Source organism: Podarcis bocagei, assembly GCF_964188305.1.
Source record: "Podarcis bocagei genome assembly, chromosome: 3".
NCBI lineage: Eukaryota > Metazoa > Chordata > Lepidosauria > Squamata > Lacertidae > Podarcis > Podarcis bocagei.
The window spans coordinates 103,349,914-103,376,004 of record NC_138127.1 but is presented as its reverse complement, the minus strand read 5'-3'; the positions used below and the strand labels follow the sequence as shown (position 1 = coordinate 103,376,004).

Below are 26,091 nucleotides of genomic sequence, written 5' to 3'. Positions count from 1 at the left end.
ACAGTTCTGGGCACCACAGTTCAAGAAGGACACTGACAAAGTGGAACGTGTCCAGAGGAGGGCAACCAAAATGGTCAAAGGCCTGGAAACGATGCCTTATGAGGAACGGTTAAGGGAGCTGGGCATGTTTAGCCTGGAGAAGAGGAGGTTAAGGGGTGATATGATAGCCATGTTCAAATATATAAAAGGATGTCATATAGAGGAGGGAGAAAGGTTGTTTTCTGCTGCTCCAGAGAAGCGGACACGGAGCAATGGATCCAAACTACAAGAAAGAAGATTCTACCTAAACATTAGGAAGAACTTCCTGACAGTAAGAGCTGTTTGACAGTGGAATTTGCTGCCAAGGAGTGTGGTGGAGTCTCCTTCTTTGGAGGTCTTTAGCAGAGGCTTGACAACCATATGTCAGGAGTGCTTTGATTGTGTTTCCTGCTTGGCAGGGGGTTGGACTCGATGGCCCTTGTGGTCTATTCCAACTCTATGATTCTATGATTCTAAAGAACAGGCATGGACAACCTGAACTTTAGAAATAAAAAAATTCTGTAGCTTTGCAAATTGTCCACAATGGGTATCCATGTCTCAGAAAGGCATAAACCAACACACATTTTCCAGCAACATATCAAATATTTATTCATAATAGTACACAAATTTTCTCAAAATTCCCACATCATGGAAGTATTTCCGCAGGCCAAATCAGCAGCACGTCAATCTCATTCTTTGGGTTATATCCGGTGTTTCTTTCCATTTTAATCGGAAGGATTTCTGAATAAAGGAAAGAGATTTCTTTAGTGATTCACAGGTTTAAGTGTTAATAGAGAGAGTACACACACAGACACATTTCTGTAGGCTCAACTGGGGTGGGGGTGGGGGAGAAAGGGGAGAAAATCAACACCAGGGTCTGAATGTGGCCTTCCAGACCTCTCCATCTGACCCTTGGCAGCTTGATCTACACCTTCTCTCTCAAAGTAACACAAAATACTGGATCTGCTTTGCCTGCCAGGAACGTGTCCTTGAACTAATCCCTTCCTCTTGCTTGGAAGGAAGATAGGGAGATGCATGCATGCATGCATACAAAAGTCAGAATTATTCTCGTTGCCACACCCACATTTGTCTCTGGTTCCACGCACCAATGGGATGGGGCCCTTGGATGGATGCTCAAAAGGAAAGATGGATCTTGGTTTTTTAAAAACATCTCACCACACATGGCCTCAATGTACTGCAGACCCTCCATGTGTCCCTCATTTCTAGGGACAGTCCCAAATTCACAGTTTCAGATTTGATCCCGCTATGTCCCACTGAGGACATCCCTATTTTTATTGGAGACATGTTGGAGGGCGTGGTATGATGTCCCTATTTTCATTGGAAGGTATGGAGTTATGTGACCCACGAGTCAAGGACATAAGTAACTATACATCCTTTAGAAGACATCTGAAGGCAGCCCAGTATAGAGTAGTTTTAAAATGTTTTACGTTTTATTACATTTTTATTTATGATGGAAGCTGCCCAGAGTGGCAAGGGCAACCAAGTCAGATGAGCGGGGTATAAACAATATAATTATTATTATGATGGAATAGGACATTTCCATTTCCATCAGAGAAATGTTTGAGGGCATGTGCATTGTGTGTGTGTTGCTAAAAACATAGTTTAATGTTGATGTTAGGGGCTATGAAATATAATTAATAGCATTAAACTAAGTTTTCCACTTATTCGCATTCACCCAGCCACCCCAACTCCTCCAGGTAATCATAAAAAAGCTCATTTTCTTATTCTTTTTCTAAAGGTGTCTGAACATTGACTCATATCTAAGTTGTCTTGGACTACAATACCTGTGAGCCCCAATCAGTATGGACAGGGATATGGGAACTTGTAATCTGAAACATCTAAAGGGCACAAGGTTTCGGATGGTTTGCACTTCATTAATTGTAAATAAAGCAAATGCTTTAAAAATGGCCCCAATCATACATGATTCTTACTGCTTGGGGAAATGGGAAGTATATGGTGGTATTTTAAGTTTTGTTGCAACCATATTAGAAAACTCTTAGTGAGACATCAAGTTGAAGAGAAAATGTATATTAATGAAAGTGAGTGTAAAAATAACATAACACATACGTTGAGCAGTCCCTTCTAACCTTTACAAAGTTTTGTATTAAAAAAATGCAATTGAAAAAGGATATGAAATAAATGTTGCCCACTAACTGGGAGCAGATAATCAATGTTAAATGCCTACTGGCAAATCGGCCGGGTAAATCTGAAGCCTACTATACAAAATATCTTCTGGACTTCAAGTCTAATGATATCACAGTGGCCGTGGCAAAGTTTCTTTTGGTAGTCATACATATCAAAGACCATCATACTTAAGACTAAACAAATATTGTCTTGGTCTTCCTTTCCCAGGGGGTTTTCTGTGTGAATCTGTATTCTGAATCTCTGTTATGGACCGCAATAAAGATGAATAATTAATCAATGGGCATAAATTTAAACATGAGAGAGAGAGGGAAAAAAATCAGATCGTTTTAAATTTCGAGGTTAATTTGCTTTAAGCATTTTATTTTATCAATACATGTTCCATTTGAGTTCCATGGATTTGAAAAACCAGGAAGGAAACTTACGGTACACAGCATATGGTCTCTCCAGGACAAACTGCGCTCCGCACGATCCTCTCACATTTAGTCCCACAAGTCCCACCAATAGCCTCACATTGACGAGGTTCCCCTGCATGGACAAATCCTAGATAGAGAATTTTTATTTTATTGTATGATGGCATTTCCATATTCTGCCATTCCTGACGCCATTATCACCCGCCATTGCAACTGCTTCTTTGACCTTCAGTGGACAACCTTTTAACCCTCTCATAGGGTTCTGAATTTTCAGATGATTTAAATTCAGCATTCATAAGGTGTTACTATGTCTGCACTTTGGGAATGACATTGAAACGTAATGGATTAAATGTTTCCTCCAGTGAACAGGGCCAATCCTCTGGAGAAGCAGTTGCCTCAAGGGGCAATCTGGAAGGGATAGCAGGTTTGCCTCTGGCTGCTGCCCTCACCTTCCTGCCTCCTTGGCCACGGCAGTGACACCTCCTCATCCCTGGGACAGTTTCTTCAGGAATGCAGGAAAGCTTTCCTTCTCCCACTCTTCCCATTCCTTCTCCAGTTCCTCCTCTATCCTTTCTGACTCTCCCGGTTTTCTGGTCTGAAATCCTCATTTGGCTTGGCTGCTTGGCTTGCAGTATTCAAGGTTTCAATGCTGGGTGACACCCAGGAAGGGGATTAGTACTTCCCAAGAGCTTGTACCATATCAGTAAGTGCTAAGTGGAATGAAGAACTGAACCTTGCCCTACAGCTATGTCAACCCTGCCTTGCCTACAGCAGTCAATAAAGTTTTGGCTTGATTTTAAACCAATGTCTGGTGTCTTGTCTCTGTTATTTCAGGGCTCTCACAGGTCACACAATCACCTTCCAGGGCAAACCTTTTCCCTGATTCCCCTTGTTTGTTCAATATTTTGTTCAATATCAATATCAAACAATCCTTTATATTGAAAATACTTATCTCGAGTTCAAAGCACATTTACACACACCCTCATAAATCTGGAAAAGGCAGCATAGCAAAGAAATGGTGTGAACAGCATTGGATGATGGGGCAGAGTCTGAGAAGGGCAACAGCATGATCAATAGATCAAGGGAAACAAGAATGAAGGAGGGAAGTGTTGAAAGTAGATGCAGAAGGAGAGAAAGAGAGATGTTTAGAAAGAGAGAGGAGAGGGAGCATGATAGATCAAGCCATATGGCTTTCATATTAGCCTTGAAGGAAAAGTCTTTAGCAGAAGTGAAGGAGAAAGCCATGCTAGTTAACGAATCCCAATTTTTACATTATGTCTGAATATTCTGATTTTGATGTATGGCTTACCTGGAGAAGCTAAGAGCATCCCTGAAAGGGCAATGATGTAAAAGATGCTGATCTGCATTGCTGAAGTTTGACTGGGAATGCCAAGTTGGAAACCAAAGAAGGGAGACCAAGAGTGCTCTCGATTTCCTATGCCATCCAAAAGACTGCATGCTCACGTATTTATAGGTCTGCAAACTGCACTTACACGTCAGCCCTAGGATTTGGTATCCTAAAAGCACTGATGTGTTAGCAGGAAGTCCAATACTCCTCATGAAGTCTTGGAGCACCAAAAAGATGAAAAATACAGCTCAATCATTTTAGTGTTTTCATTAAATTGTATTCTTCTTCCTGTTTCCTGCTGCTATAGTTCATGGCTAAAAGTAATAAAATGAACTGAACAGTATGTACAAATTAGTATGGTGAGCACTTTGAGTCTCTTTGTCTTAAAACAAGGTTTCCTTGTTGCTGTTGTTTTAAAGAATAAGGCCACATTTAGTATTCGGGAGGAACTGGGCAAAATATCTGGATTAGTTTGGCATGCACTTTCGGTTGATGAGGCAGTCCTCAGGTTTTCTGGCACCACTGCTCCCATGACTGGCAAGATGATGTGACCAAAAGGAGACGAAGAAGAGTTTGGATTTGATATCCCGCTTTATCACTACCCAAAGGAGTCTCAAATTGGCCAACATTCTCCTTTCCCTTCCTCCCCCACAACAAACACTCTGTGAGGTGAGTGGGGCTGAGAGACTTCAGAGAAGTGTGACTGGCTCAAGGTCACCCAGCAGCTGCATGTGGAGAAGCGGAGACGTGAACCTGGTTCACCAGATTACGAGTCTTCCGCTCTTAACCACTATACCACATTGGCTCTCAAAAGGAGACCCTTGTTGGATCAGACCAAAGGTTCATCCAAGATCCTGTTCTGACAGTGGCCAAGCAGATGCACATGGGAAGCCCACCAACAAGACATAACCACCGTAGTGTGCCACACCCACAAGTGGTATTCAGAGGCTCTAATTATCCTCTCTGAGTGTTGGACCCCTGTTGCTGCTCTAGATAATGGAGATGGAGCTGATACTGTATATTCAATGACAAGGCAACCTGGTATTGGTTTACCTGCCTCATTTGGTTTATTGTTAAAAGCAACAATGACTGCCAATGTACCATATTTTTTGCCCTATAGGACGCACCGGCCCATAGGACGCACCTAGTGTTGTTGTTTTTTTTGGGGGGGAATCAAGGGAAAAAATTTTATTTCCCCCCCAGGTTTGCACAGCCATCCCCAAGCTAGAAGAGGGAGACGGAGAGCTCCGTCACCCTCTTCTGCCTTCAGGGACAGCTTGCCCTGCTGTCCTCCGAGTTTGTGGGGCTGGCGGGGGGAGAAGCAAGCTTGCTTCTCCCCTCCCTCGCCAGCCTCCAGATCTGGTCGGGGAATAGCGGGGTGGCGGTGCTCGGCCTCCCCGCTATCCCGCGAGCTTGTGGGGCTGGCAGGGGGGAGAAGCAAGCTTGGTTCTCCCCCCCCGTCAGCCTCCAGATCAGGTCGGGGAATAGCGGGGTGGCGGCGCTCCGCCTCCCCGCTATCCCCCGAGCTTGTGGGGCTGGCAGGGGGGAGAAGCAAGCTTGGTTCTCCCCCCCGCCAGTCTCCAGATCAGGTCGGGGAATAGCGGGGTGGCGGCGCTCCGCCTCCCCGCTATCCCGCAAGCTTGTGGGGCTGGCAGGGGGGAGAAGCAAGCTTGCTTCTCCCCACCATCAGCCTCCAGATCAGGTCGGGGAATAGCGGGGTGGCGGCGTTCCGCCTCCCCGCTATCCCGCGAGCTTGTGGGGCTGGCAGGGGGAGAAGCAAGCTTGCTTCTCCCCTCCCCCGCCAGCCTCCAGATCTGGTCGGGGAATAGCGGGGTGGCATTGCTCGGCCTCCCCGCTATCCCCCGAGCTTGTGGGGCTGGCAGGGGGGAGAAGCAAGCTTGGTTTTCCGCCCCCCGCCAGCCTCCAGATCAGGTCGGGGAATAGCGGGGTGGCGGCGCTCCGCCTCCCCGCTATCCCGCGAGCTTGTGGGGCTGGCAGGGGGGAGAACCAAGCTTTCTCACAACCATAATATTCTTACCTAATTCTTTAAACATTTTTACTAGAGCCAAGTAATTTCGTTCCAACATTTTTCTAACATTCATCAATTTTATAAAACAATCCTGATAGTAAAAAGAGAAATAAAAACAATCCAATCTTCATCCAGCGTCCCTTCCTCCTGGTCCTGGGTTTTGTCAGTCCTTTTAGAAAACTCTCTTTTAGAGCCTTTCTCAAATAACAAACATTTGCACACTTCATTCTCAATTTTGTCTTGTTTAAGATTGATAAGGCTCAACATGGCTTCCTTAGATTTAAAATTTTGAAGCAAGCTTGCATTTTTATTTTAGATGGCGCATTTAAGATAAGCAGCTGCTGAATGTTACCTAAGTACAATTTAAACACAGGAAAAACGTTTCTTAAACACAAATTGAAGGGGGCTGTCAGAGTCCAGGTGGGACGTAAGCACCAATTGGGCTTCTTTCATGCCAGGGGTCTGAGGACTATTTTTCTTTTGATTGAGGTGTACCCATTTTCAATTAAAAGGGGTTTGGACCTGGGCAAAACTCCGAAGGGTCCGGAAAAGGGGAAACCTGGACAAAACTCCGAGGGCGGAAACCTGGGGATACCTGGACAAAACTCCGAAGGGGAAACCTGGGGATACCTGGACAAAACTCCGAAGGGGAACTTGGGGATACCTGGACAAAACTCCGAAGGGGAGCTGGGGATAACTGGACAAAACTCCGAAGGGGAACCTGGGAATACCTGGACAAAACTCCGAAGGGGAAACCTCTCCCACTCAATATCTGTTTGGAACCCACAGCAACCTCCCTGCCTCTTACAATCTAACTCAGAGTCCCTACTGAACGCTTACACACTTGCAATGCCAGATTGAGACTCTGGAATATGAAAGATGGAAAGGAATTCAGCGCCCTTGCGTTCTCTGTTCACAGGTCATTTCTAACACAGATCGCCATGGCAGAGGTGCGGCTGCGCTGGGAGTTAATAGTTTTGGGAATCATAGTTTTCAGTGCAGAAGAAATTGCACAACCTTTCTGGGCAAAACTCCGAAGGAATAGGTTGGCATATAGAATTAAGTGGAAGAAATCACACACAACCTTTTGCTTGGGCATACTCCGAAGGGCTAGGGCTGGTGTTGAGATCGAGAGGACAGAAAGGAGGAGAAGGCAATTTTTTCACGAGTTAAAGTGAAGAAAGAAGTCAGGATTTGAGAAGTATAGGTTTGCTGTGGTTTGCAGAATCCCACCCCACTACCCGTTTTTTCCTACTTATACTCACTTCGCAAGTGCTGTCCTGGTGATCCCGGGATCTTTTAACAGGTTGTTTAAGGCCGGCCTGATCAAGCATTGCTTCCTCTGGTTAACCCCGCTGAACATCCAGTTATTTCCAGACCCTGGGATCGATGGAGGACTGGTTATTCCTCCTGGCAAACTGCCCGGTGCGCGCTGGACCACCAGTCCTTCCTCACTTCCAGAATCCGGGTAACCAAAAGTCCCTTCGTGCGTGGTCGCCATCTGTTGTAAATAAAAATATGCCCTTTTCCCTTATGGGGTATCCAAGAGCCCATATAGAGTCCTTACATACGTTCCCTATTGGCAGGAGAGAAATACAGAGGCCAACCAGAGACTATTGAGAAGCAAAGCAGCTAGTAAGTTTGATCTTTATTGATATGTTGCAACAGGGTGCTCCCCTCACATGCAGGAAAGGAGGAGGACCCCCAAAAATGCTGTGCAAGGGCTTATAAAGACTTTTGAAATTCCCATCCTGTAGATCAAGACCACCCCCACAGAAATTTCAACATTGTTTTTCTCTTACCCTTGTTTATTTCCTGTCTGGCAGGTTACTTGATTGGATTGCCTGTGGAGCCTGGCCAGTCTTTTGTAGTGATAAATAGTTCCTGGGCCAGGTCACAGGCTCACACCCTCATGCAAACAGACATACCCTTAAGACAGGATTTGTGAAGGGAAAGACAATGGGGAGGCTTTTCCATTTTGACCTTTCAGAGAAAACATTTGGTCAGTTTAGGAATCAAAATGGTTCCAGGTTGGCCTTCCTGTGCTGATCCGTGTATGTGCGGTTGTGAACATTACCATATATCTAAGACCACAAAATTCCTATCACAGCTCCAAGACTTCAAGAGGAGCAGTGGACCAAAATTTTCCTGCTACCACATCCAGTACTTTTAGTACAGCACATCCTAGGGCTGACTTGCAAGTGCCATTTACAGACCTATAAATACGTGAGTATGCATTCTTTTTGATGACACAGGGAATTGATAGCACTCTTGGTCTCCCTTCCTTGGTTTCTGACTTGAAATTCCCAGTCAAACTTCAGCAATGCAGATCAGCATCTTTTACATCATTGCCCTTTCAGGGATGCTCTTAGCTTCTCCAGGTAAGCCGTACATCAAAATCAGAATGTTCAGAGATGATGTGAAAATTGGGATTCAATAACGAAGATAGCCTTCTCCTCCAATTCTGCTGAAGACTTTCCCCTCAAGATTAAGATGAAGACTACATGCCCTCCTCTACCTTGCTCTCTCCTCCTCCTTTTCTAGATCTCTCTCATTCTTTCTTCACACACCTCTCCTCTCACTCCTTCATTCTTGTTTCAGATGAGCAATTGCTGCTGTCCTCCTTGGACTCTTCTACCTGCCCATCATCCAGTCTTGCTCAAGCCATCTCTTTACCATGCTGCCTGCTCTCGCTTATAAGGGTGTGTGTAGATGAGTTTGAGAGGTGGATTTCTAAAATAATAGGTTTCTTGTTCCTCTAACACTGATAGACATCTAACTTTGAACACCATACAAAATGCAAAGTGGCATGGGCTGGCGAATCTTTGGAAGAGAGGAAGCATTAGCAGAATAATATATGACCCCCTTCCCTTGTGATGAATTAATCTGTAGGTGTTTGGTTTCTCTGATTTCTCCTGCTCGCATTTCTGCACCAGTCTCTGATTTAAAAAAATAAAATAAATGATTCCACACAAAGCTGTGAACATACATTTGTGTGCATTTTCACTTAACATACAAATTTCTGTTCATCATTTCCCTCCATGTATGTCTTTTCGCAAGCAATGCATTGTCACCAGAAAGTACACAAGGCAAACCAGAGGACAATGAAAGCTGAACTTCAGTATTATTATTAGAGGGTTAGAGGGTAATCCGTTCCATTCCAAAGGAGCAGCAGCAGGTTGCAATCTATAATTATCAAGTAAGAATGAATGAATCCCTTAATCAAACAATGTTCCCCCTTCTCTAGGACCTGCAGTTTGGGGGACAGAAAAATTATTAAGGTTTTTCTTTGGGGAGGATTTTTTAAAAAAGGAGTTGTGGAGGTTTTAAATGAATTTTCACACACACACACCCCAATTGTTCATGGAACAAAATCGGGCAAAAGTGCATCCGTCTCCAACCTGGTGCCCTCCATACATTATGGACTACAAGTCCCAGCATCCCTATTTGCTCTGATGGGGAAACAAAATAAAAACATTCCATCCAGTAGCACCTTAGAGACCAACTAAGTTTGTTATTAGTAGGAGCTTTCGTGTGCATGCACTATGGGGGTTGATGGGTCTTAAAGCCCAAGACCACAAACATATGATTCAGTGTTCTGAAAAAGAAGAAGTAAAAAAAAAGAAGAAGACTTATTTATATCACAATCCTTGGAATGGAAATTATTCCAAGGCACCTTGCATGTAACACTAAACTACATCTTTTGCAGCACACACACTGTATCGAGGTCAGGGGTGAGGGAAATATTCAGCCTGAGGACCCCAATCCAGTGGTGGATGTGCTGTTTTGTTTTTCATCCCCCCCCCCCCCGTGCATTATAAAAGTCAGATTTAGTGAAGCATATTAGTTGAATGTTCAGTCAAATTTGCTCATTTGTAAATTTTCATTTGAGAAATTGTCAAAATTAATAAACTGCAGGTCATTGGCATTTTTGTGACATGAAAGTTTGTTGCTTATGGAGTGTCCCCCCATATGTTTGTGTGTGTGTGTGTGTGTGTGTGTGTGTGTGTGTGTGTGTACTGTCTCTGTGTTAACACATAAACCCAGTAATCACAGAATATATGTTTTTCTTTCTGCAGATATCATTAAGGTTAAGGTGGAGAGTAACATTTGCTTATTTCAGCAACTAATATTACCCAGATGAATAGATTGATCTGCTGTTGTTTGGCTTCCAGAAAATACTTCAGTGGAATTGAATTTTTTGAAACATCAACAACAACAAACCTGTATACTATTTTGAATAAAATGTAATATGTTGCTGGAAAATGTGTGTGGGCTTGTGGGCTTGTGTTCTTGTGAGATGTGAATCCACTCTTGCGGAGGATTTGCAAACTTCCAGAAAGCTTTTTATTTGTAAAGTTAAGAAAACCATCAGGTCCTCCATGTTGGTTCTCTATGGGTATATCAAAAATTCTGAACATGTTTTCTGCAAAGACTCCCCATTGCTACCAAAGTGGTTTAAATACCATTTGGCTATCACATGACTGAAAGCCACCACTTCATCAATATTAACACATTTCTCTGAAGCATTATGAAAAACGTCTCAATGGGATGCCTTCATTGACAGGGCAACAGACTAAAAAAATTCCTTCCAGTAGCACCTTAAAGACCAACTAAGTTAGTTCTTGGTATGAGCTTTCGTGTGCATGCACACTTCTTCAGATACACTGAAACAGAAGTTGCCAGATCCTTCTATATAGTGAGAAGGTGGGGAGGGGTGTTACTCAGAAGGGTGGTGGGAATGGGAGATAGGCAGATAGCTGGGAGAGCCTGATGACGACTCTTAACGACTGTAATAGGTCTTACAGGAGAAGGCAAGGGGTGAGGAGGTGAGAAATGGTTTAGTCATGTATAGTGAGATAAGAATCCAATGTCTTTGTTCAGCCCAGGTTTTTCCATTGTTTTAAGTTTGGTAATGAGTTGTAATTCAGCAGCTTCTCTTTCCAGTCTGTTTCTGAAATTCCTTTGTAGTAAAACAGCTACTTTGAGATCTTGTATAGAATGTCCTGGGAGATTGAAGTGTTCTCCTACTGGTTTCTCTGTTTTGTGATTCTTGATGTCAGATTTATGTCCGTTTATTCTTTGGCGTAAGGTTTGGCCTGTTTGTCCAATATAGAGAGCTGAAGGACACTGTTGGCATTTGATGGCATACACAATGTTAGACGATGAGCAATTAAATAGTCCCGAGATGGTATGTGTGATGTTGTTGGGGCCAGTAATGGTGTTGTCCGGGTGTATGTGGCAGCAAAGTTGGCATCTGGGTTTATTGCAGGCTCTGGTGCCAGTGTCTGTGTTAAGTCTGGTTGTAGTATTATTGTGGGTTAGGAGTTGTTTAAGATTGGGTGGCTGTCTGTAGGCAATGAAAGGTCTTCCTCCCAGAGCTTGAGAAAGAGAACTGTCATTGTCCAGGAGAGGTTGTAGATCTCTGATGATGCGTTGTACTGTTTTAACTTGGGAGCTGTATGTGATGACTAGAGGTGTTCTGTTATTTTCTTTTTTGGGTCTGTCTTGCAGCAAGTTCTCTCTGGGTATCAGTCTGGCTCTGTTGATCTGTTGTTTAACTTCATCTGCTGGGTATTTTAGTTCTGAGAAGGTTTGCTGTAGATCTCTTAGGTGAGAGTCTCTGTCTGTAGAGTTGGAACAGATGCGGCTGTAACGTAGTGCCTGGCTGTATACAATGGACTGTTTGGTATGTTTGGGATGGTAGCTGGAGGCATGTAGATATGTTTGTCGGTCAGTTGGTTTGCGGTATAAGGTGGTGTCTATGCGCCCATCCTGTATTTTTATAGTAGTGTCCAAAAAATGTATTTCTTGCATAGATTGATTCATTGTAAGGTTGATTGTGGGGTGAAAATCATTAAATTACTGGTGAAAGGTGTCCAGGGTCTGTTGACCATGTGTCCAGATGATAAAAATATCGTCAATGTATCGCAGGTACAAGAGAGGTTTGAGTGGGTAGGAGTTCAGGAAACGTTGTTCTAAATCTGCCATGAAGATGTTGGCATACTGTGGGGCCATGCGGGTGCCCATTGCTGTGCCGCTGATCTGAAGGAACAGGTCATCACCGAATTTGAAGTTGTTGTGGGTAAGGACAAATTGGCAGAGTTTGGTGGCAAGGTCCGCTGTGGTTTTATCTGAAATGGTATTCCTTATAGCTTGTAAACCATCGTTGTGTGGGATGTTGGTGTACAGAGATTCCACATCCATAGTAGCTAGTATAGTATTGTTGGGAAGATTATTTAAAGATTGTATTTTCCTCAGAAAATCTGTGGTGTCACGTACATAGCTGGGAGCACTGATGGCATATGGTTTCAGAACAGAGTCCATATAACCGGAGACACCCACTGTAACAGTGCCAATACCTGAAATGATGGGGCGTCCTGGATTTCCTGGTTTGTGTATTTTAGGTAGAAGATAGAAAGTTCCTGGTCGAGGTTCTGTTGGTGTGTTGGTGAGGATCTGTTCTTGGATGTGTGGGGGTAGCTCCTTAACAATCTTGTTTAGTTCTTTCTTGTATTCTTGTGTGGGGTCTGAGTCCAATTTTGTGTAAAAGGCGGTATTGGAAAGTTGTCTGTGAGCCTCCTGAATGTAGTCAGTTTTGTTCATGATGACGACAGCTCCACCTTTGTCTGCTTCTTTAATTATAATGTCTGGGTTGTTTCTGAGATTATCTATGGCTCTCCTTTCAGCATGGTTTAGATTTTGTTGTAAGCGATGGTGTTTTCTGGTCACATCTGTTTGGATTCTGTGGCGGAAGCAGTCAATGTACAAGTCCAGTGTGGTATTGCGTCCATCAGGAGGGGTCCATGTGGAGTCCCTTTTTGTGTAACACTTTTTCGGTGGTAGTTGGTGGTCGGTGTTCTGTTGGGAGGGTGGTTGTTGTTCTCCAGTGGGTTGAGAGGTGTTGTGTTGTGAAGTTGTTGTTTGTTCTGATTTGTCTTGTTGTTGTGTGTGTTGAAAATACTCCTTCAGGCGTAAACGGCGGAAAAATGCTTCCAAGTCCCCGTAGAACTGAATCATGTGTGGGGATTTGGCAGGGCAGAATGACAGTCCACGTGAAAGGACTGATTCCTCGGCTGGGCTCAGTGCTTGTTGTGAGAGATTGACAATATTGTTGATCTTGTTTTGATTAGTAGCCTGTAGGTTGGAAAGGTTAGAGAGTTTCTTGTTTTTCTGTTTTTTCAGTAGCTCCAGTTGAGAGTGGTAAATGTTTTGTTTTTCCTTTTGGAACTCTTGCCAAGCTTGGTGGTTCCTGATAGAGTTGTCTAATACAAGGAGTTCCTCCTTTATTAGCTTCTGTTTAGAGTAGAGAACGCTGATCAGATGTTTGATCAGCCTCACCCCTCCTCACCCCTTGCCTTCTCCTGTAAGACCTATTACAGTCGTTAAGAGTCGTCATCAGGCTCTCCCAGCTATCTGCCTATCTCCCATTCCCACCACCCTTCTGAGTAACACCCCTCCCCACCTTCTCACTATATAGAAGGATCTGGCAACTTCTGTTTCAGTGTATCTGAAGAAGTGTGCATGCACACGAAAGCTCATACCAAGAACTAACTTAGTTGGTCTTTAAGGTGCTACTGGAAGGAATTTTTTTATTTTGACTATGGCAGACCAACACGGCTACCTATCTACTACTAGGGCAACAGACTGTCCCTGTTGATCATAGGCAATCCTTGATTAGTGGGTATGGTGAAGAGGCTGAACCGATACCTATTATGGATGGTATATGAGTGGATTTCTTGCCTTTGGGCCTTTGAGGTTCCTTAGAATTCCCCGATTCTGCTGGAGATGCTACCCAGGAATCCTGGATGGATGGGAACTGCCTGAAAGGAGGTGCAGAACTCCCCTTAGAAGAGGTCATCTATTTAGCTGGCTTGTAAGTACAGTGGTACCCCGCAAGACGAATGCCTCGCAAGACGGAAAACCCGCAAGACGAAAGGGTTTTCTGTTTTGGAGGCGCTTCGCAAGACGAATTTCCCTATGGGCTTGCATCGCAAGACGAAAGCCCATAGGGAAATGCTGGCGGTCGGGAGCAAAGACTTTCGCCCACAGCCGGCCTTCAGAAGAGGACCTCTTCTGAAGGCCGGCGGGGGGCAAAAGTCTTTGCTCCCCCCGCCTGCCTTCCCCCCCCCGCCTGCCCCGGGCGATCTTAAAATGCTGGCGGGCGGGAGCGAAGCGTTCGCTGCCGACCCCCAGCATTTTAAAATCTCCAAGGGACAGCAGAGAAGTCTCTGTCCCGGGGAGATTTTAAAATGCTGGGGGTCGGGAGCGAAGCGTTAGCTGCCGACCCCCAGCATTTTAAAATCTCCCCCTGTCCCGGGAAGGTTTTAAAATCCTGGGGGTCGGGAGCGAAGCGCTGCCGACCCCCAGCATTTTAAAATCTCCCCGTGTCCCGGGGAGGTTTTAAAATGCTGGGGGTCGGGAGCGAAGCGCTGCCGACCCCCAGCATTTTAAAATCTCCCCGTGTCCCGGGAAGGTTTTAAAATGCTGGGGGTCGGGAGCGAAGCGCTGCCGACCCCCAGCATTTTAAAATCTCCCCGTGTCCCGGGAAGGTTTTAAAATGCTGGGGGTCAGGAGCGAAGCGCTGCCGACCCCCAGCATTTTAAAATCTCCCCGTGTCCAGGGAAGGTTTTAAAATGCTGGGGTTCGGGAGCGAAGTGCTGCCGACCCCCAGAATTTTAAAATCTCCCCGTGTCCCGGGGAGGTTTTAAAATGCTGGGGGTCGGGAGCGAAGCGCTGCCGAACCCCAGCATTTTAAAATCTCCCCGTGTCCCGGGAAGGTTTTAAAATGCTGGGGGTCGGCAGCGCTTCGCTCCCCACCCCCAGCATTTTAAAACGCTGTTCCGAAGGGGGGGTCGGGGACACCTGCCCCAGCCGCCCCACTTCGGAAAGCTGTTCCGAAGTGGGGAGGGGGGGCGGGGACACCTGCCCCAGCCGCCCCACTTCGGAAAGCTGTTCCGAAGTGGGGAGGGGGGCGGGGACACCTGCACCAGCCACCCCACTTCGGAAAGCTGTTCCGAAGTGGGGAGGGGGGCGGGGACACCTGCCCCAGCCGCCCCACTTCGGAAAGCTGTTCCAAAGTGGGGAGGGGGGCGGGGACACCTGCTCCAGCCGCCCCACTTCGGAAAGCTGTTCCAAAGTGGGGAGGGGGGGAGGGGACACCTGCCCCAGCCGCCCCACTTCGGAAAGCTGTTCCGAAGTGGGGAGGGGGGCGGGGACACCTGCCCCAGCCGCCCCACTTCGGAAAGCTGTTCCGAAGTGGGGCGGGGGGGCGGGGACACCTGCCCCAGCCGCCCCACTTCGGAAAGCTGTTCCGAAGTGGGGCGGGGGGGGGCGGGGACACCTGCCCCAGCCGCCCCACTTCGGAAAGCTGTTCCGAAGTGGGGAGGGGGGCGGGGACACCTGCCCCAGCCCCCCACTTCGGAAAGCTGTTCCGAAGTGGCGCGGGGGGCGGGGCACCTGCCCCAGCCGCCCCACTTCGGAAAGCTGTTCCGAAGTGGGGAGGGGGGGTGGGGACACCTGCCCCAGCCGCCCCACTTCGGAAAGCTGTTCCGAAGTGGGGAGGGGGGCGGGGACACCTGCCCCAGCCGCCCCACTTCGGAAAGCTGTTCCGAAGTGGGGCGGGGGGCGGGGACACCTGCCCCAGCCGCCCCACTTCGGAAAGCTGTTCCGAAGTGGGGAGGGGGGCGGGGACACCGCCCCAGCCGCCCCACTTCGGAAAGCTGTTCCGAAGTGGGGCGGGGGGCGGGGACACCTGCCCCAGCCGCCCCACTTCGGAAAGCTGTTCCGAAGTGGGGAGGGGGGCGGGGACACCGCCCCAGCCGCCCCACTTCGGAAAGCTGTTCCGAAGTGGGGCGGGGGGCGGGGACACCTGCCCCAGCCGCCCCACTTCGGAAAGCTGTTCCGAAGTGGGGAGGGGGGGCGGGGACACCGGCCCCAGCCGCCCCACTTCGGAAAGCTCTTCCGAAGTGGGGAGGGGGGCGGGGACGCCTGCCCCAGCCGCCACACTTCGGAAAGCTGTTCCGAAGTGGGGCGGGGGGCAGGAACACCTTCTGAAGGCGGGCAGGGGGCGAAAGTCTTTGTCCCCCCTGCCTGCCTTCCCAGGGGCTTTTAAATCGCCCCGGACAGCGGAGAAGTCCTCCGCTGTCCCAGGGTTTTTTAAAATGCTGGGGGTGGGAAGAAAAGCCCTTGTCCCCCCCCCCAGCCTTCAGAAGAAGGCTGGTCTGAAGGCGGTTTCCCTAGGAATGCATTAATTGATTTTCAATGCATTCCTATGGGAAACCGTGCATCGCAAGACGAAAAAACCGCAAGACGAAGAGACTTGCGGAACGAATTAATTTCGTCTTGCGAGGCACCACTGTACATATAACAAAGATACTAGCTCACTTACTTCCTGTAACATAATCCAGGTGGCTAGGAGCCCAACATTCAGGTTGTAAATGGGGTTCCTCACCCAGCCTTTCCCTTTAATGTGAAATTGGGGGACTTCCGGGTTGGCGCCATCGCCGAATGGCGGACTCCCTCCGAGCTCCGGAGGGAGTCTGCTCGGCAGGGGCTGGGTCCTACCGTGCCGGCGACGCGGGGACCCTCAAAAACCACGGGCACGGAGCCCGTGGACATGGGGACCCGGCTGGCACTGCTAGCGCCCTCCCGACTCGTGAAGGAGCCTTTTTAAAGGCTTCGGATCGGGTGCTGGGGAGTAGCGTGGTGCTTTGGGTCTATCGCTTCCCCTGCCGAGCGCAGCCGCATGCCATTCGACGGAGAGCGCTGGCTTCTTCCATTTGAAATTCGGACTATCAACAACAACCCGTGAGTAATTGGGAAACCGGGTACAAAAGGAGAAAAAAAGAAATTTTTTTCGGATTCAACACGAGCGGGGGCGATCTAAAAAGTAAGTCAATCCCCCCCCCCTCATTGTAAACATTCTAAAACAAGGACTGGGTAACCAAGATCGATTCAGAAGTTTACCGCTGATAAAAATCATAAATTCCACGATGCGAAATTACAAGAATTGTGCTGGAGGAGAAGAGTGGAGGGTGAGAGGGTAAAGGCAACCCCCCCTGGGAACCGGGGCGATTTGCAGAGCCTGGCGAAGAGAGACGGAGACTTTGACAGCTGTCAAAGTAGCTGTCAAAGCTTGAGAATATAAAGAGGACTTTGTTACAAGTAGTTTGCTGGCTAATTTTGTTACAAATTGACATTATATGGATATAAATTGTCGGGGGGAAAAGAAACAACAACTTGACTTTTGGATTAGAGGATACAAAGTTACTGCAATCCCCCTAGAGGGGTTTCGGGACATTACAAGTGGTCGTATGTGGAAAATTACTCTGGGCTGAGCACAGGCTTATTCTCTGGGAAAGCGGCAAAACTGAAATAGTATTTTGTCTACAGAGGTGTTTACATTAAAAGGAGACAATAGAATTCTCTATTGAAGAAAGGAAGGGACTGGACGTAAGTTTTTGTTCCTGAATAACAAACCTCTGTAGAGATACCAGATCTCGGAATAAGAACGTTTTAGCAGCTGAACAAGACAAGAAACCTGAGAAAGTAAGGAATAAAAAGAACAAAGGACCAACTACGACACGGAAAGAACAATGGGAGGAGCAACAAAGACTAAGGAAACTAAAGGCCTCTATTTGACTGGATTTTTGAAGTTAAACATCATTAAAATAAACAAATTAAAAGAAAACCGGCAAGGTGGAACGGGGAAAAATCTGGCTATGGACTTGAGATCTCCAGGCTGATAACATATAGACTGATGGACATGGGGAATTCAAACCGGGGAGGGGAGGGGGAGTTTTGGAATCCAAAGGCTATGTAACCAACTTTTTGAATCTTCTTATATCTTTTATCTTCTATTTCTTTATATAACTTTGGTATTTTGATCTAACATGTTTTAAAAGAAAAAAGGGGGAATTCGTGGAAGGAAATTGGGGCAGATCTTGGGGGAAAAATCTTTTTTCTATTTTTGTTAAAGATGAGGAGTGATGGCAAGATTGTATAAATTTAAATTGGCTAATGTTAAACATATTAGGTTTAAATTGGGAATGAGAGCTTGTGGAACCAACTTAGGGAAAGGGGAATACAGTCGGGAGGGGAAGGAGGGAGTCCTAGAAAGAAGGCTATGAAAATAAGGGTTCAAATTTGTCTTTCTTTTTCTTTCTTTTCTTTATCTTTTCTATTTTTCTTATTCTGTTACTATTGGAAATTTTAATAAATATGATTATAAAAAAAAATAAAAGCAACAAAAAAGTCTTTTATGGGTATGTCCGTAGCAAAAGGAAGAACAAAGAAAAGTGGGGTCACTCAGAGGAGAAGATGGTGAAATGCAAACAGGGGACACAGAAAGGGCTGAACTCCTCAATGCCTTCTTTTCCTCAGTCCTCTCCGATAAAGAAAACAATGCCTGACCTGAAGAATTTGGAGCAAATGATTCAGCAGAGGAAACACAGCCCAGAATAACTAAGGAGATAGGACAAGAATACTTGGCTAGTTTAGATGTATTCAAGTCTCCAGGGCCAGATGAACTGCATCCAAGAGTATTAAAAGAACTGGCAGATGTGATCTCAGAACCACTGGCAGTCATCTTTGAGAATTCCTGGAGAACAGGCGAAGTCCCGGCAGACTGGAGGAGGGCAAATGTTGTCCCTATTTTCAAAAAGGGGAAAAGAGAGGACCCAAATAATTACCACCCATTCAGTCTGACATCAATACCAGGGAAGATTCTGGAGCAGATCATTAAGCAAACAGTCTGTGAGCACCTAGAAAGGAATGCTGTGATCACCAATAGTCAGCATGGATTTCTGAAAAATAAGTCATGTCAGACTAACCTGATCTCGTTTTTTGACAGAATTACAAGCCTGGTAGATGAAGGGAACGCAGTGGATGTAGCCTACCTTGATTTCAGCAAGGCATTCGACAAGGTGCCCCATGATATCCTTGTAAAGAAGCTGGTAAAATGCGGTCTTGACTATGCTACCACTCAGTGGATTTGTAACTGGCTGACTGACCGAACCCAAAGGGTTCATCAATGGTTTTTCTTCATCCTGGAGAAGAGTGACTAGTGGGGTGCCACAGGGTTCTGTCTTGGGCCCGGTCTTATTCAACATCTTTATCAACGACTTGGATGATGGACTCAAGGGCATCCTGATCAAATTTGCAGATGACACCAAACTGGGAGGGGTGGCTAACACCCCAGAGGACAGGATCACACTTCAAAACCACCTTGACAGATTAGAGAAGTGGGCCAAAACAAACAAGATGAACTTTAACAGGGAGAAATGTAAAGTATTGCACTTGGGCAAAAAAAATGAGAGGCACAAATACAAGATGGGGGACACCTGGCTTGAGAGCAGTACATGTGAAAAGGATCTAGGAGTCTTGGTTGACCACAAACTTGACATGAGCCAACAGTGTGACGCGGCACCTAAAAAAGCCAATGCAATTCTAGGCTGCATCAATAGGAGTATAGCATCTAGATCAAGGGAAGTAATAGTGCCACTGTATTCTGCTCTGGTCAGACCTCACCTGGAGTACTGTGTCCAGTTCTGGGCACCACAGTTTAAGAAGGACACTGACAAACTGGAACGTGTCCAGAGGAGGGCAACCAAAATGGTCAAAGGCCTGGAAACGATGCCTTATGAGGAACGGTTAAGGGAGCTGGGCATGTTTAGCCTGGAGAAGAGGAGGTTAAGGGGTGATATGATAGCCATGTTCAAATATATAAAAGGATGTCATATAGAGGAGGGAGAAAGGTTGTTTTCTGCTGCTCCAGAGAAGCGGACACGGAGCAATGGATCCAAACTACAAGAAAGAAGATTCCACCTAAACATTAGGAAGAACTTCCTGACAGTAAGAGCTGTTCGACAGTGGAATTTGCTGCCAAGGAGTGTGGTGGAGTCTCCTTCTTTGGAGGTCTTTAAGCAGAGGCTTGACAACCATGTCAGGAGTGCTCTGATGGTGTTACCTGTTTGGCAGGGGGTTGGACTCGATGGCCCTTGTGGTCTATTCCAACTCTATGATTCTATGATTGTATGAAATAAACAACTATCTTACTTCTAGAGGACATCTGAGGACCACCCGGTTTAGGGAAGTTTTAACCATTTCACCAATGGTGAAACAACATTCCCCACCACCTAAACGCACATGAAGATTATCCCTGACAAATTTCAGTTATTAATAAAGCTTTTATTTTATTTTCGAAAGGGCAAAGTGAAAAATGCCAGTCCACATGGTTGAAGCCTGATGGGATCTCAAATACTACAGCAAGAGAGAAAAACCACAGCAGAACATATTACAACTTCTCTGTCTTCTCAGAGACTTAAGGTCAGGAGTCCAGTCCCAGCCTTGATAACACAGAGCCTCTGAATACCACTTGTGGGTGAGGCACACTCCTGTGGTTATGTCTTATTGGTGGGCTTCCCATGGGCATCTGCCTGGCCACTGTCAGAACAGGATCTTGGATGAACCTTAGGTCTGATCCAACAAGGCTCTCCTTTTGGCCACATCTTCTTGCCAGTCATGGGAGCAGTGGTGCCAGAAAACCTGAGGACTGCCTTATCAACTGAAAGTGCACACCAAACTAATCCAGATATTTTGCCCAGTTGGAGTTTCTCCGTGAATTCTAAATGTGGCCTTATTCTTTAAAATAACAACAATAAGGAAACCTTGTTTTAAGACAAAGAGACTCAAAGTGCTCACAATACTAATTTGTACATCCTGTTCAGTTCATTAGTTTTAGCCATGAACTATAGCAGCAGGAAACAGGAAGAAAAATACAGGAAATTTAATAAAAACACAGAAAACAATAAAATTACTGTCTTGAGCTGACTGGACTATCAATGTACAAGTTAGTGTATTTTACTTCTTTTTGGTGCAGCAGGACTTTATGAGGAGTACTGGACTTCCTGCTATCGCATCCGTGTAAGTGCCGTTTGCAGACCTATAAATACGTGAGCATGCAGTCTTTTGGATGACATAGGAAATCGAGAGCACTCTTGGTCTCCCTTCTTTGCTTGCCAGCTTGGCATTCCCAGTCAAACTTCAGCAATGCAGGTCAGCATCTTTTACATCATTGCTCTTTCAGCGATGCTCTTAGCTTCTCCAGGTAAGGCATAGATCAAAATCAGAATGTTCAGACATAATGTAAAAATTGGGATTCGTTAACTAGCATGGTTTTCTCCTTCACTTCTGCTAAAGACTTTTCCTTCAAGGCTAATATGAAAGCCATATGGCTTGATCTATCATGCTCCCTCTCCTCTCTCTTTCTAAACCTCTCTCTTTCTTTCCTTCTGCACCTACTCTCAACACTTCCCTCTTTCATTCTTGTTTCCCTTGATCTATACTGTCGCCCTTCTCAGACTCTCCTCCATCATCCAATCCAGTTCACACCATCTCTTTGCTATGCTGCATTTTCCAGATTTATGAGGCTGTGTGTAAATGTGCTTTGAACATGAGATTAGGATTTCTAATATAAAAGATTGTCTGACATTCATAAATATTTGCCTTTTACTGCCATATGAAGTGCAAAGTCTGATATGTCCAAATAAAGTTCATTGCGGGAAAATATTGAAGAACAAGCAAGGTCAAGCAGGAAAAGGGTTTGCCCTGGAAGATGATTCTGTGACCGCCCTGAAATAACAAACACCAGACACCAGACATTGGTTTAAATCAGGCCAAAACTTTATTGACTGCAGTAGGCAAGGCAGGGTTGACATGGCAGTAGGGCAATGTTCAGCTCTTCATTCCACTTCATCAGCACTTACTGATGGGGTACAAGCTGTTGGGAAGTACTAAGCCCCTTCCCTGCAAGTCACGCAGCATTGAAACCTTGAATACTGCAAGCCAAGCACCCAAGCCAAGTGAGGATTTCAGACCAGAAAATCTGGAGAGTCAGAAAGGATAGAGGAGGAACTGGAGAAGGAATGGGTGGGAAGAGTGGGAGAAGGAAAGCTTTCCTGCATTCCTGAAGAAACTGTCCCAGGGATGAGAAGGTGTCACTGCTGTGGCCAAGGAGGCAGGAAGGTGAGGGCAGCAGCCAGAGGCAAATCTGCTACCCCTTCCAGATTGCAACTTGTGGCAACTGCCTCTCCAGAGGTTTGGCCCTGTTCACTGGAGGAAACATGTAATCCATTACGTTCCAGTGTCACTCCCGAAATGGAAAGCTCAGGGCAGACATCGTAACACCTACCTTATGAAAACTGAATTGAAATCATCTGAAAATTCAAAATGTCAATACATGTTGATCTCTGGTATTCTTATGAGATGGTTAAAGGTAGTCCACTGCAGCTCAAAGAAGCAGCTGCAATGGTGGGTGATGATGGGGTCAGGAATGTCAGAATGTGGAAATGCCTTCATAAAATAAAATAAAATCTCTCTATCTAGGATTTGTCCATGCAGGGGGTACTCCTACATGCTTCGAGGTTGGTGGGAAATGCAAGTCTAAATGCGAGAAGGTCGTGAGTGAAGCAACTTGTCTTACAGGCGTGCCATGCTGTGCACAGTAAGTTCTCTTCCTAGTTCTTCCATGGAACTCAAATGGAACATGTTTCTTAAAGTATTGATAAAATAAAATGCTTAAAGAAATTAGTCTCGAAATTTAGACTTCTTTATAAAGGGCTGACTTCTGGTATCTTCTCAAGGTTGTATAGTTACTTATCTCCTTGACTTGTGGGTCACATAACCCCATACCCTCCAATGAAAATAGAGACATCCTACAATGCCACCCAACATGTCTCCAATGAAAATAGGGATGTCCTCAGAAAAAGTGGGACATTGCTGAATCAAATCTGAAACTGGGAAAGCTTCTGTGAATCTGGGACTGTCCTGGGAAAATAGGGACACATGGAGGTTCTGCAGTACATTGAGGCCATGTTTAGTGAGATGTTTTTAAAAACCAAGAGCCATATTTCCTTTTGAGCATCCTTCCAAGGGCCCCATCCCATTGGTGGATGGAGTTAGAGACAAATGTGGGTGTGGCAACAAGAATAATTCTGACTTTTGTATGTGTGTATACATCTCCCTGTCTTCCTTCTGTCTTGCCAAATGCAAGATGGTTCTTTTAAGATTAGATTCAGAATCAATACAAACGCAAGTGGTTGAGAAGATTACAGATTTTATTCCAAACAGTAAGCAGTATATACATTACCAAGCACGCACTGCAATCAGCCACTCGGAAGCCCTGTGGCGAAGTGGCAAAGTTACCTCCAGCCTATGCAGAGCTCCCAACTGGCATGCTAAGAAACTAGGCACCGTATTTTCCGCTCTATAAGACGCACCAGACCAGAAGACGCACCTAGTTTTTGGAGGAGGAAAACAAGAAAAAAAATATTCTGAATCTCAGAAGCCAGAACAGCAAGAGGGATCGTTGCGCAGTGAAATCAGCAATCCCTCTTGCTGTTCTGGCTTCTGGGATACCTGCGCAGCCTGCATTCACTCCATAAGACGCACACACATTTCCCCTTACTTTTTAGGAGGGAAAAAGTGAGTCTTATAGAGCAGAAAATACGGTATTTTATAGATGCTGTGCCCTGTTAGGATAATACAGGCTCAACTATGAGCGATTCTACATCCAAAGACAAAAATGCCAGGCTATACATCAAAGGCTTTGCTGACCAGTGTCACCAACACATCAAAATACCTTTTCACAAGGGATATTGAAAGCAATAAAACACAGAAGCCAGAGTCAGGAAGGGACCAGAGGCAGAAAAGCTGACCATGCCAGATCACTATCTCCTCAAAGTACAATAATCTTCTGCGATAATTATCCCATACACCTTCCAAGCAAGAGGAAGGGATTATTTCAATGACACATTCCTGGCAGGCAAAGTAGAACCAGTATTTTGTGTGACTTTGAGAGAGAATGTGTAGCTCGGGCTGTCAAGGGTCAGATGGGGAGGCCTGGAAGGCCACATTCAGACACTGGCTTTGGGTTTCTCCCCCCACTCTGGTTCAGCCTATAGAAATGTTTGTGTGTCTGTGTGCTCTCTCTGTTAACACATAAACCTGTGAATCATTAAAGAAATCTCTTTCCTTTATTCAGAACTCCTTAAGATTAAAATGGAAAGAAACACCTGCTTCTTTCAGCAAAGGATATAACCCAAAGGATGAGATTGACGTGCTGCTAATTTGGCCTGCGGAAATACTTCCATGATGGGGGGATTTTGAGAAAATTTGTGTACTATTATGAATAAATATTTGATATGTTGCTGGAAAATGTGTGTTGGTTTATGCCTTTCTGAGACGTGGATACCCCTTGTGGACAATTTGTGAAGCTACAGAAATCTCTCTTTTTTTGTAAAGTTCAGGTGGTCCATGTTTGTTCTCTTCATGTATACCACAAATTGTGCTCAGGTTAAATAACACTTTTCTGCCAAGACTCACCATTACTGCCAGTTTGGTTTTAATGCCATTTGGCCTGCAACAATAACAACACATTTCACCAAGGTATTAGGAAGAACCATGATTAGTTACTTTGAGGAAGAGACCTATCACAGATGTTGATTTCCTGCCATGGCAGGTCTCTGGTCTACATGAGCTTTCACGTTTTTTGCAATTCTCTGATTCCGCTGTTCATTCTACCCACAAATCCCAGTTGAATGGGAACTGCCTGCATGGAGGCGAAGAACTGACCTTTGAGGAGGTCACCCATTCTTCAAGTCTGTAGCTACATATAATAGAGCTAGAGGGTAATTTACTTCCAGAGGAATAACTCACATGTATAAAGGCCTGAGTGACATGTCACACACACTCCTGACATTCAGATTGTTGATGTGGTCATACAGTCTTTTCCTTTTAATAAAAATTGGGGTTTTGCAAGTTTCATGACTCGTCCTTCTGCCCATTGATTGATGGGTAATAGGGGTGTGGACCATTCTCAAGACTGGGATTGTCATGAATGAACCAGCTTCAATGAAAGATTTACAGTCAGATAAAGAAAGCAGGCAGAAAGAAAGAGAGGGAGTTAACTGCACAACAGGAGGTTTATAGCCCAGAGACAACTCCCCAGACCTTAGGAAAGCCAGCTGATAACAAAAGTGCTGGCAGCCTGTCAGTGGGCTAGTGAAGTACAAAATACAGAGACTAGAAGTGAAATCAGCTCAGAGGGAGGAAATGACTATGGAAGAACATTTCCAGAGAATAAGGAAGGGGAGGGAGCTCACCCCCTTTCTCTAAGGTCTCAGCGTATGGGGGAGGGTCCTCAAGACAGAATACGTCACAAGAGGAAGTTCACCTGTTTCTGGTGGCGCTGGAAACACCCGACTTAGAATCATAGAATCATAGAATAGAATCATAGAATCATAGAGTTGGAAGAGACCACAAGGGCCATCGAGTCCAACCCCCTGCCAAGCAGGAAACACCATCAGAGCACTCCTGACATATGGTTGTCAAGCCTCTGCTTAAAGACCTCCAAAGAAGGAGACTCCACCACACTCCTTGGCAGCAAATTCCACTGCCGAACAGCTCTTACTGTCAGGAAGTTCTTCCTAATGTTTAGGTGGAATCTTCTTTCTTGTAGTTTGGATCCATTGCTCCGTGTCCGCTTCTCTGGAGCAGCAGAAAACAACCTTTCTCCCTCCTCTATGTGACATCCTTTTATAGAACTTAGAAGGGACATCTTTGATTTATGAATGGATGACTGCAATAGCCACTTCAGAGAACTCTGTTTGTTTTTGCATTAAATCTTATTTTTAGTTAACTATGCTTGTTGTTATCAAGAGTCCCTGTCAGAAATTGTATCTGTAGCGATAGAAATCCACCCGGTCTGTGTTACACCTGATCTGTGTCTTCTTTCCAATAGTTATTCAGAAGGAGATTAGGGACCCAGCTACATTAGGTGTGGGTTGTTTTTTTTTTAAGTGCATTAAATACGTTATAACACTGCGATGGAGAGTTTGAACATTCGGCAAATTGATTTCCCATTATAAGCTTTACAATGCTTTTCCCTGAAACACTTCTTTTGCTGTTTCTAGAGCCAACCTAGGTCTGTTGAAAACAAAGTTTTCTGCTCCTCCAATTCTTCCTAGGGGATTTGGTATGTGCCCAATTTATCCCCCACTCGAGGGTGGGAGCAAAACTGCTTAAGAATAAGGCACCATCGGTTTCCTTCCATTACTCAC

The 26,091-nt window shown here is 45.5% G+C and overlaps 2 long non-coding RNA genes across 2 annotated transcripts; one reads left to right on the top strand and one right to left on the bottom strand.

Annotated features, from left to right (window-relative positions):
* Positions 1-639: 639 nt before the first annotated feature.
* LOC308584246 lies at positions 640-4,044 on the bottom strand. Its single transcript, XR_014006697.1, has 3 exons — positions 3,904-4,044; positions 2,607-2,724; positions 640-759 (listed from the first exon to the last, which is right to left on the bottom strand). It is a non-coding gene; the product is annotated as an uncharacterized lncRNA (long non-coding RNA).
* A 4,207-nt stretch (positions 4,045-8,251) lies between these two features.
* LOC308584245 lies at positions 8,252-24,188 on the top strand. The gene is made up of 3 exons (XR_014006696.1): positions 8,252-8,352; positions 22,358-22,475; positions 24,015-24,188. It is a non-coding gene; the product is annotated as an uncharacterized lncRNA (long non-coding RNA).
* Positions 24,189-26,091: the final 1,903 nt, after the last annotated feature.